The sequence below is a fragment of the Pinus tabuliformis genome, chromosome 3_1, assembly GCF_031772625.1.
Source record: "Pinus tabuliformis cultivar Carrire ecotype Pingquan chromosome 3_1, CPIR1, whole genome shotgun sequence".
Classification (NCBI taxonomy): Eukaryota; Viridiplantae; Streptophyta; class Pinopsida; order Pinales; family Pinaceae; genus Pinus; species Pinus tabuliformis.
The window spans coordinates 513,288,766-513,300,292 of record NC_142301.1 but is presented as its reverse complement, the minus strand read 5'-3'; the positions used below and the strand labels follow the sequence as shown (position 1 = coordinate 513,300,292).

Sequence of the window (11,527 nt, the reverse complement as noted above, 5' to 3'; positions counted from 1 at the left end):
AAAAAGGATACTAAAATTTGGGACGCAATTGGGCTTTTCCATTACTCTATTCCAGGGCTATTCATTTTTGCCCAGTTTTTTCTTGGTACTCTTGTGGCAGTGGTTATCTATGTGAGTAATTGCATTTGGAGCCTGAAAAATGACAACTTGAGATCATGCAAAGATGAACATAAGATGGAAGGGCAACAGAAAAAAAAAAGGTTTTGATTTTTGCTGTAGTTGCATGGTGTTTCCGCAAGAGCTCACGTTCAATTTCTTTGTTGCTTATATTCCTTTTGGGAGTGAAACCTGGGCTACTCCATGCCTTTTATATGGTGTTTTTCTTGATATATTTGATGAGGTCAACAGTGGGCAGACAAACACGGAAGCTTCTAGTTCTCCTTTGTGAATTACATTTTTCATTTTTGTACCTACTCCAGCTAGATCTATTTTCGGAGGTTCTGGACAGCAAAGGGGATTCAATAAGGTCAATTCTCCTTCACTATGGTGTATCAAGTCATGCAAGTCTTTGGGATTTTCTAAGCATTGCAGTATTATTATGCTTTTCTGCAGTTCAAGATCATGGCATAGAAGCACTCCATTCATTTTCTGCAATTCTGAAGTGTAGCCCGCAATCACCATTTGGTTTTGGCTTCATGAAAGATGGGTTCAAAAAATCTGTACTGTGGACAATATGTTCATCCCATAATTTGACAGATAGTGATCCACACCACACTCAGCATGTGAACTGGATAAAAAAAAAATATCTTCTAACCATAGGCCAAATGTTTCAAGCAAAATATCGCTCCTGTGGGACCTACATTGCATGTTTGACCATACTTGTCACACTATACGTGCTCAATCCTAATTACATAGCATTTGGCTACCTCATCTTTCTTTTGGTTTGGATCATAGGCCGACAACTGCTGGAAAAGACAAGGAAGCGTTTGTGGCTACCTTTACTGATTTATGCCATGCTGGTCTTTATCTTCACCTATGTTTTGAGCAGCTTCCCAAGTTTGCAGATGTGGCTCTCTAGAAGGATATTGCTTTATCCATATACAGGGTCGAAAGCCTGGAGCTTCTTTGTTTGAGAATATTTGGGAACCTCTTGCAATTTTGATTGTAATGCAGTTGTATAGATATGAAAGATGATCATCTCGTCAACTTCCCAGCTTTTCATGCATATGACCGAAATGGCCTATTAGTTCGTCTGGGATCAGGATCAGGAGAACATTTGTCCTCCTCACTAAAATGTTACATCCAAGAGCTTTTGTAGGTGAATATGCAGAGTGCATATGTACCCGAATGGGCCGCATAAGAGAAAATAAAACGCAGAGAAATGGTTGCTCCTGAAGCGCGATATATTTTTGTGCGGAGTATTCAAAGTGCTGACAATGAACATCTTTGCAATATAAATAATAAGGAAGAGGTGCATGAGTGTCAGTGGACAGGTGATGGAGACCCTGTGGTTGCTTTTGTGCATTATCGATTCATTGTTGAGGAAGAAATTCCTGTAGTCTATGTTTATAAACTTCAGTTACAGAAATGTGTGCAAGGAAGAGGGCTTGGCAAATTTTTGATGCTTATCGCACGCAAGAACCAGATGAAGGTAATAATGCTTACTGTTGCAGAAAAGAAATATATCTGCAATGAATTTATACACTAGAAAACTAAGATACATAATTTCCAGCATATCACCATCACGAGTAGATCCACTGATCGGAGCAGAGAAGAATTTGGTGCACATCCTTGACACCTGGCCCTTCACTTCAGCTAAAAATAAACAAAGACATCTGTTACCAGAAGAATAGGATTCGTATTCTTATCTATGACCTCAGTTAGTCACACAATGGGGTCTGCGCTCCAATTTTTAGTCTTTTTGGTTAGAGAATTTCGAGGAGAAAGTTGTTCTTTGTTCTATTTATGTAACTTCAGGTGAAACAGCGCCCAGGTTTTTGGGTTGATCTGTTTTCTCCTACAACAGTCTTATTTAATGTATTAAAAATCATTTGTAAAGGTGAGGGGGGAGAGAGAGTTCTGAGAGCTGGTGGAGAACAGAGAGCTCCCATTGTACAATTTTGACAGAGATTTTAATGAAAATACACAGCTCTGGCTTTTGAGATTCCTGTGGTATAAAATTTAGCATAAGTTTTCCTTCTGTTTCATATGTAGCCTGTTATGTTTTTCATTTCATTTCATGATCGTTTCCATTTGAACAAATGAAGTGTTAAGGTAGAATTCATCATTTGTATGCTCTGCCTTTAAGTTTGTTCATATTCAATGTTTTCTCCTGTTTGACAAGGATTCATCTTCTATGCCCTTGTCAGCTCCTCAACAGTCTTGCCATTCCATTTAATCTCAATTTGATGTTAAATTTCTTGCCTACCTTGCCTCAGGGGATAATCTGTGTTCTTGATTACATTTCTCTGCTCAAGCTGTTACTTTGCCCATGCAGCCCAGAAAAACCCCATCATTTTATTAAAAACCCCTTTTTTATCAATTTACTAGCCTAAAATCAGTTTCTTTTTAAGTCATCTCAGCCCCTTTTAGAAAACTTTTGCTGAGATAGACCGGAGAGAGCCCTCTCCTGCCCCGTAGGGCTAGCTACGAGGCTAAGTGGTTTGATGTTGCCTTGGAGTTTTCCTTTCTCAGCCTGAGGTGAAATTTCAAGCGCTAACATATTGGCGACCATACTGAGGAGAACATTCGACTTGTTGATTGTCTTGTCCCAGTACATGAAATCAAATTGCAGATCTGATGCTATTGGTGGACAGCAGTCAGACACATATGCAGGCTGAACCATTCACCTGGCGACTCCAACTCAATCCAGACAGTCCAGTGCTCGCTGATCCATTTATGAAATGGTGGGGTATGTGGCAAACCCTGCACTTTGTGAAGCTCTAAACGAAGTTAGAGAGTGGTTAGTGGATATTGAAATTAATGAAGAATTTTTCAGTGCCTTCCTTCAATGTTTGAAATCTCCGAAGTTTCATCTTGAAACTAAAATTGGTGTCTGTGAGTTAATTGTTGAAAAACTTGAGAAGGAGATTCAGTGTTTAGATGAGCAGATCCAATCATATGATTTTCAAGACCCTAAAAAGTTCTTGGAAATCCTTCCTCCTTCGAAACAAGAAATAACAGATTTGCCTACAGATGTTTACATTGACAATGTGTAGCTGGAAGTATGTATTGCAGAGTTGGGGCAGCCAACAGAGTCTGGCTTCCGCGATCCAATGGCAACATACATGGAAATGTTTTTTAGTTTGATTGATAGATCAGGCTGTCTTGTACGTGACCAAGCTCATTACGTGCATGAAGGGCTGCCAGCAATTACATCTGCATCCTCGCGGAAGCATTCTCGAGCGGCATCATTCTCAGGTTTACTTGAATGGTTGATCTGGCACTTCAGTATTACCTGATCTAGTATTTTTACAGCAAAGTAGGGTAGATTTTGTAAATAAATAAGCAGCCATAAGGCAGCATTTTGTTCCAGTTTCATTATAGTTTTAGTGTGAGGTTTCCTAAGTCAGTTTTTCAGTCATTTCGGTCTTGAGATCAAATCAGTTTGAGTTCAGTTTAAGTTTGAAAATTGAGTCAAAAGTTGTGTTGATTTGTTGAAATAATGGACTCCATTGCCCAATGGATGGAGGAACTGTCTGCTCTCCCAAAGTTCTGCGGTTCTTGGCACCTCCAAAAAGCGGCAGCTACCATCCCAAGTGGAGCCGATGTTAGACTCCGTCTTGTCAGTCAATGAGAGATTGATTCTTCTTCAGCAAGTTTGTATCTGGTCAAGTGTGATATAACACTTTTCCAGAACAGAGCATCGGCTAGGTGAAAAGCAAAGTAAGGCAAGGAAATTTTGCAGTGGCATATGTCTGTTCCTAGTTCTGATGTGTGTCCTTTGGGCTCCTATGTTGATGTACAGTAGTGGCAATCCAACTAACATTGCAAATCCAATTAAAGATGTAAGCGCCCAGATTGATATCAAAACAGGAGGCGGTAGATTGACACTCTACCAAAACAGTCTTTGTCGTTGTCTTTCTTGGGAGGATATCTTAGCAGCAGGGAATAACCTGGATCCTGATGGTTATCTGAAAACATATAACTCCGAAGATATTCAATTGATTTGTTGTCAAGCTGATGCAAACACATATTGGTCGGTTCCACCTTCAACGGTTAAGAGTCTCATGAAATTTGTCTATGAGGAATTTGAGTTCACAAGGGAAAGACCAAAAGGAAAGGAGGTTGTAAAATACAATCCAACTAAATCAGTTAACTCTTCAGGCTTACTAGATGTTTTGAATGGGACAAGTAATGCAGTCAACGTGTTTGACATTTATCCAAGATATCTCCGTGTAACTGGCTCCGGAGAAGTGCACATGCTGGAGCAAACAGAAGACATGAACCAATTTCAACGGCAGCTGAGTACATCGGTCTCTATAAAGTGTCAAGGGACATGGGATGGCCAGAAATTATTTCTGGAGTTTCCCCTCTGATTTTCTATATTTTGCTTTGCAGTGCCCTACATGATTTGGAGAAAGTGGAATCTGTAAGGTTTTCTCTTGTAAGGACTTCAAGAGTAACTTGCAATGAGTACCTGTTGTCGCAGTCAAGCAATAATATGACACAGCATCTTCTGCCTCCTCAGCAATTAATTTCATCTCCTGAATCAATATCCATTCCTATGTGGAATGAGGAGGTGGCAAAGGGTGTCATTTTCCAGCATATTGTCATCAATTTCTTCACATATGGTTTTCCCGTGTCTCTTCTTGCTCTTGCATTAACATATGCATTCAACGCAACTTTTAATGTGTGGAGGAAGGAGAGTAAAAAAGGATACTAAAATTTGGGACGCAATTGGGCTTTTCCATTACTCTATTCCAGGGCTATTCATTTTTGCCCAGTTTTTTCTTGGTACTCTTGTGGCAGTGGTTATCTATGTGAGTAATTGCATTTGGAGCCTGAAAAATGACAACTTGAGATCATGCAAAGATGAACATAAGATGGAAGGGCAACAGAAAAAAAAAAGGTTTTGATTTTTGCTGTAGTTGCATGGTGTTTCCGCAAGATCTCACGTTCAATTTCTTTGTTGCTTATATTCCTTTTGGGAGTGAAACCTGGGCTACTCCATACCTTTTATATGGTGTTTTTCTTGATATATTTGATGAGGTCAATAGTGGGCAGACAAACACGGAAGCTTCTAGTTCTCCTTTGTGAATTACATTTTTCATTTTTGTACCTACTCCAGCTAGATCTATTTTCGGAGGTTCTGGACAGCAAAGGGGATTCAATAAGGTCAATTCTCCTTCACTATGGTGTATCAAGTCATGCAAGTCTTTGGGATTTTCTAGGCATTGCAGTATTATTATGCTTTTCTGCAGTTCAAGATCATGGCATAGAAGCACTCCATTCATTTTCTGTGATTCTGAAGTGTAGCCCGCAATCACCATTTGGTTTTGGCTTCATGAAAGATGGGTTCAACAAATCTGTACTGTGGACAATATGTTCATCCTAGAATTTGACAGATAGTGATCCACACCACACTCAGCATGTGAACTGGATAAAAAAAAAATATCTTCTCACCATAGGCCAAATGTTTCAAGCAACATATCGCTCCTGTGGGACCTACATTGCATGTTTGACCATACTTGTCACACTATACGTGCTCAATCCTAATTACATAGCATTTGGCTACCTCATCTTTCTTTTGGTTTGGATCATAGGCCGACAACTGCTGGAAAAGACAAGGAAGCGTTTGTGGCTACCTTTACTGATTTATGCCATGCTGGTCTTTATCTTCACCTATGTTTTGAGCAGCTTCCCAAGTTTGCAGATGTGGCTCTCTAGAAGGATATTGCTTTATCCATATACAGGGTCGAAAGCCTGGAGCTTCTTTGTTTGAGAATATTTGGGAACCTCTTGCAATTTTGATTGTAATGCAGTTGTATAGATATGAAAGATGATCATCTCGTCGACTTCCCAACTTTTCATGCATATGACCGAAATGGCCTATTAGTTCGTCTGGGATCAGGATCAGGAGAACATTTGTCCTCCTCACTAAAACGTTACATCCAAGAGCTTTTGTAGGTGAATATGCAGAGTGCATATGTACCCGAATGGGCCGCGTAAGAGAAAATAAAACGCAGAGAAATGGTTGCTCCTGAAGCGCGATATATTTTTGTGCGGAGTATTCAAAGTGCTGACAATGAACATCTTTGCAATATAAATAATAAGGAAGAGGTGCATGAGTGTCAATGGACAGGTGATGGAGACCCTGTGGTTGCTTTTGTGCATTATCGATTCATTGTTGAGGAAGAAATTCCTGTAGTCTATGTTTATAAACTTCAGTTACAGAAATGTGTGCAAGGAAGAGGGCTTGGCAAATTTTTGATGCTTATCGCACGCAAGAACCAGATGAAGGCAGTAATGCTTACTGTTGCAGAAAAGAAATATATCTGCAATGAATTTCTACACTAGCAAACTAAGATACATAATTTCCAGCATATCACCATCACGAGTAGATCCACTGATCGGAACAGAGAAGAATTTGGCGCACATCCTTGACACCTGGCCCTTCACTTCAGCTAAAAATAAACAAAGACATCTGTTACCAGAAGAATAGGATTCGTATTCTTATCTATGACCTCAGTTAGTCACACAATGGGGTCTGCGCTCCAATTTTTAGTCTTTTTGGTTAGAGAATTTCGCGGAGAAAGTTGTTCTTTGTTCTATTTATGTAACTTCAGGTGAAACAGCGCCCAGGTTTTTGGGTTGATCTGTTTTCTCCTACAACAGTCTTATTTAATGTATTAAAAATCATTTGTAAAGGTGAGGGGGGAGAGAGAGTTCTGAGAGCTGGTGGAGAACAGAGAGCTCCCATTGTACAGTTTTGACAGAGATTTTAATGAAAATACACAGCTCTGGCTTTTGAGATTCCTGTGGTATGAAATTTAGCATAAGTTTTCCTTCTGTTTCATATGTAGCCTGTTATGTTTTCATTTCATTTCATGATCGTTTCCATTTGAACAAATGAAGTGTTAAGGTAGAATTCATAATTTTTATGCTCTGCCTTTAAGTTTGTTCATATTCAATGTTTTCTTCTGTTTGACAAGGATTCATCTTCTATGCCCTTGTCAGCTCCTCAACAGTCTTGCCATTCCATTTAATCTCAATTTGATGTTAAATTTCTTGCCTACCTTGCCTCAGGGGATAATCTATGTTCTTGATTACATTTCTCTGCTCAAGCTGTTACTTTGCCCATGCAGCCCAGAAAAACCCCATCATTTTATTAAAAACCCCTTTTTTATCAATTTACTAGCCTAAAATCAGTTTCTTTTTAAGTCATCTCAGCCCCTTTTAGAAAACTTTTGCTGAGATAGACCGGAGAGAGCCCTCTCCTGCCCCGTAGGGCTAGCTACGAGGCTAAGTGGTTTGATGTTGCCTTGGAGTTTGCCTTTCTCAGCCTGAGGTGAAATTTCAAGCGCTAACAGGTTCAATAGTATTTCATCAAGGAAAACTCAAGCAAATACAAAAATCTAAATACTCAGGGGGTAAATATGGCTAATCTCTTAGAGGAATGCCTTGGTTCTGGTGGCCTACACACAACAATAGGCAGCTTAACATTTTTGTTGTACTATAGGTGAATAGGAGGAAGGAAAGGAGAGGAATCAATGCAGAGGGATGGGCATAGCACATAATCCTAGGCAACAATATCCAGTAGAGATATGGAAAGGTGAAGAGATGAAAATGCAAAAAGTGTGGAGTGCTAATTAAGGTCCCAAGCTCTATGCATCATGCATACATTTGTCACCAAATAAAAATAAGTAAATTTGCGCACGTTACAGGTACATAAGTAAATATGGTATATAAGTAAATATGTAGTTAACACAGGTACCATTATGACTTAGCAACAAATATACAAGCATGAATAAGAGTGAAACCAAGAGCTTCATTACACTATTTCAATGGAAGAGAGACATACGTGAAGTGATAAACAAAGGAGGGAAACATATTGTGCATTGCTCTGATAGGAATCAACAAAAAAATTTCATTAACCTTTAAGATGCAGTCCAAATCACCATTCCATTTACATTCATCAATCTATAGCTCAAGGCCCTCATGAACAGGTAAATAGAACCAATGTGGAACCACATAATTCGAGCCTCTTGGGTGCAAAATTCAGGAACCTATGTTATTTGTTTCTTCCCTTTTTTATAAGGAGAGGGAGAGCCTGAAAAATAGTTACAAAATATCTGATCTTGAGCTCCAGCTCTTTGATCGACTAGCTATCTTGGCGTGTGAAGGCCTACTGCCCAAATCATTGTAATCGGATTTGATTTCATTCTTTAAAATACAAAAAATCCAGAAAAATAGAAATAAGGGAAAATTGAATAGTGATGGAGGAAAATATCTCCCTTCCATTCCTGTGATGGCCTTTGATTAGACCACGTCTCTACCATGATTCTTCCTCTTCATTGACTCGACTGGTTAGCCTATCACTTTCCACCTTAACCGCTTGAACTTCCCACCTTCTAGAGCCAAGAGCAATTAGTAGTGGTGGCCTTGGTGGTGTCACAAAATCACAGTTGTTGACTCATTCATCTCTTACCTTCCATGTATTACACTAGCAGGGCCTGATATGCCGAGTAACATTGCCATAATTCTATACTGGAGCTTTTAAGTTATTGGAACTTTTATTCTTAAAAAAATTACAAAATAGAGAATTATGATGTTCCTTTGGCCCCTTTTTCTTAGTCCCATTTCTATATTTCTTCATCATAGGACTGAGGTTGTGACATGTTTCTTAGCCTTAAGGCGCTAAGGCATTTAGACTCCTACCGGGGGTCATTTTTCCTTTTAAAGTTCTTTGCGCCCCTTGGTTCTTTAACTCTTCTAGACCATGTGCTAGCCCTAATATCGGAGCCCCTCTTAATGAAGGTTTCCAGTCGGAGGATTAACATTGGAGTTGCAATATTTCACAATCCTAATATGCCAATCTCCGATTAGGACATCATCACTGCCACGTGGCACCGCATGAGTGGTGACACATGTCACCCTAATTTTCCCCCTTAGCACCTGTCAAAATTCCATAACTGACTACCACATGTCATGCTGGAGGAGAGAGAAAAAGGCATGTTTGCCCTTGGTTTTGTGAGGAAATCCTTTGTAAACCTTTATTTGAGTTCCTTGAAGGTTTTACACTATATTGGAACTTTATGAGTATCACAACCTTTTAAGGTTGTCACATTCAGAAGTTTTGATTTCCGACCATCAATGTTCCAATCTACTTGAAGTTCCAATTGTCGACCATCGATGTGTTGATGTTGTGATTACTGATATGTGATCGCCAATTTTCCATGATCTCCGATATATAAAACCTCTCATATGTGATGTGGCAATATGCCATGTTTCTCTGATGTGCGATTTCCAATCTCTAATGTCACTAGACTTCCAATATGTGATCTCTGATATTGGACCTTTGATATTCCTTCTTTCTAAGGCTTGAATCCTTAAAAATTCAGAAGACCATATCTTTTGATCTAGGAGTCCATTTTTTTAATTCTACATATCGTTGGAAAGCTTCTTTAGAAAACTTTCCAATGGAGAGGGTCTAATTTAGACTTTGAGTCCTTTTGATGCTTGGAAGACAACTGCAAACTTCTCTGCTCATTTACTCTTTGGACAATTGAAAATGCATTTTGTAGTGAGTGACAACAGGATGGATAACCCTACCCACACTAGGGGATTATCATTCTCAGGATTCATATTCCTCATACACAACACATTCAAAATATAATGTGTATCCATGTTGTTAGGATATTCTGACACATAGGAAATAGTTAAGTATAACTTGGTCTAGTGTAGAGTTAGGTAAAGTGTGTTTCTTTACTATGTACTTTTGTAACTTACAATTTGATGGTCACGATATGTTCTGGCCATTAAGTAATTTGATGGTTCTTTCTCTCCTCGGTATTACTGACACTTGATCTATGGCTTAACACTTGATTGGTCCATGATCTCTATTTAAAGATCATGGAGGGTCATTTGTAGGGTGACCGTTAATGAGAGAAGATTATGTAAATTTTCTTTCTTTTATTAATAAATTGTCTGAAGTGGCCACATTGGTTCAGGCCATGGACTGTTTCCCTCTTTGAGGGTTTTAACCATGTCAAGAATACTGATGTATTGATCTGTGACCTATTTTTGAGTGGTGTCCTTTGTTGTTCTATCTGATGAACTTACCCTGTAAATTCCTACATGGTATCAAGATCTCTTTGAGGCCCACATCCGTTGGTGATCCAACTCTGAAGCCGGTACAACAACATCCAACTGTTGTTTCCTAGATCTACTATTTCTGACTGCTTTCGGGCCGAGAGGACTTCTCTATTGTGTTAGGAGCATCTGTTTCATTAAGGAACCCCTTTCGTTTCACGTGAAAAGGTTTTCAGTAGCCCTAGCTACGTAATTTTTAAGATATGGAGGTATATAGTCTTTATTTGCAGTTTTAGTTATTCATCTCTTTGTTTATTTCAGCTTATTTAGCTCTCCGTTTTTTTATTACCGGATCTATGCTTTTCATTTCTGTGTATGCTCTTTGCCCTGCGATTTGGGTAAATCAGAAATAGAAAGGAAGGATTTTTCTCATGCGTATGCTCTTTTCCACCATGCCTTAGTGTGATCTCGGAAAATCAGAAACATTGAGGAAAATATTTAGTTTTTGGCAAAAGCTAACTTCAAGCCATAATGTTTGTTTTTTTTTTTTGCATGTCCGTGTTGGGTTGTGTGGTTTTCTTTTTGTAGGCAAAAAGAGATTTTTCAAGTATGCACACACCCCAAAGCTTTAGAGACTAAAAAAAAAACACCTTCCTCTTTTCCAAAAATTACTAACCATTTAAACTAGCTCACTTGGTCCAAAGTGACTTTATGAGAATAAAGGTCTTGGGTTCAAGTCTTTCTTTTTGTTGAGTTACTTTTTCAAAAAGCACATGTAACTTATGTTTTAAAGCTACTTTATGTAAAAGTGTTCTCACCCATTATAAAAAGTGAGTCACTTATAATTCTAAAGTCTCTTTATCTTTTATTTAAGTTACAATTTAGTGAGTAGCTCATAAAGTATCATTGTAAAAGTGACTTTCACTTATTGATAAAAGTGGGTCACATAAATTTTTTTTTTTTAAGTGAGTTAATTAGACTAATTTTGGAAAGCAGGGGGGGGGGGGGATTTTTTGAAATATAACATTATCATTCACTTCCGCACATTCATACACTTCATCAACATCTTCAACAACTTTTCTTTAAAAAGCCATAACTTCTTCATCCGGAAGTCGTTTTTAGAGTTGTTGTTGTTGTTTTAATAAATTGGCCTATTTTTTTGAGATCTTTCCATTGGAACACTTAGTTTCAGCATCTACAGCTTTAGTTTCTTTTAAAATGGAAAGTACATGCCAAGTTATTCTTGACAACACCAACTATTTCCAATGGTGGTCCTACATTGTGGATTTACTTAGAAGTAAAGGTATTTACAAAATAGCCTCAGGCCAAGAAA

At 38.6% G+C, this 11,527-nt stretch overlaps 2 pseudogenes; both read left to right on the top strand.

Moving 5' to 3' along the window:
• The first annotated feature begins 1,123 nt into the window (after window positions 1-1,123).
• LOC149188062 (uncharacterized) lies at window positions 1,124-1,793 on the top strand (annotated as a pseudogene).
• A 4,141-nt stretch (window positions 1,794-5,934) lies between these two features.
• On the top strand, window positions 5,935-6,604 carry LOC149188061 (uncharacterized; annotated as a pseudogene).
• Window positions 6,605-11,527: the final 4,923 nt, after the last annotated feature.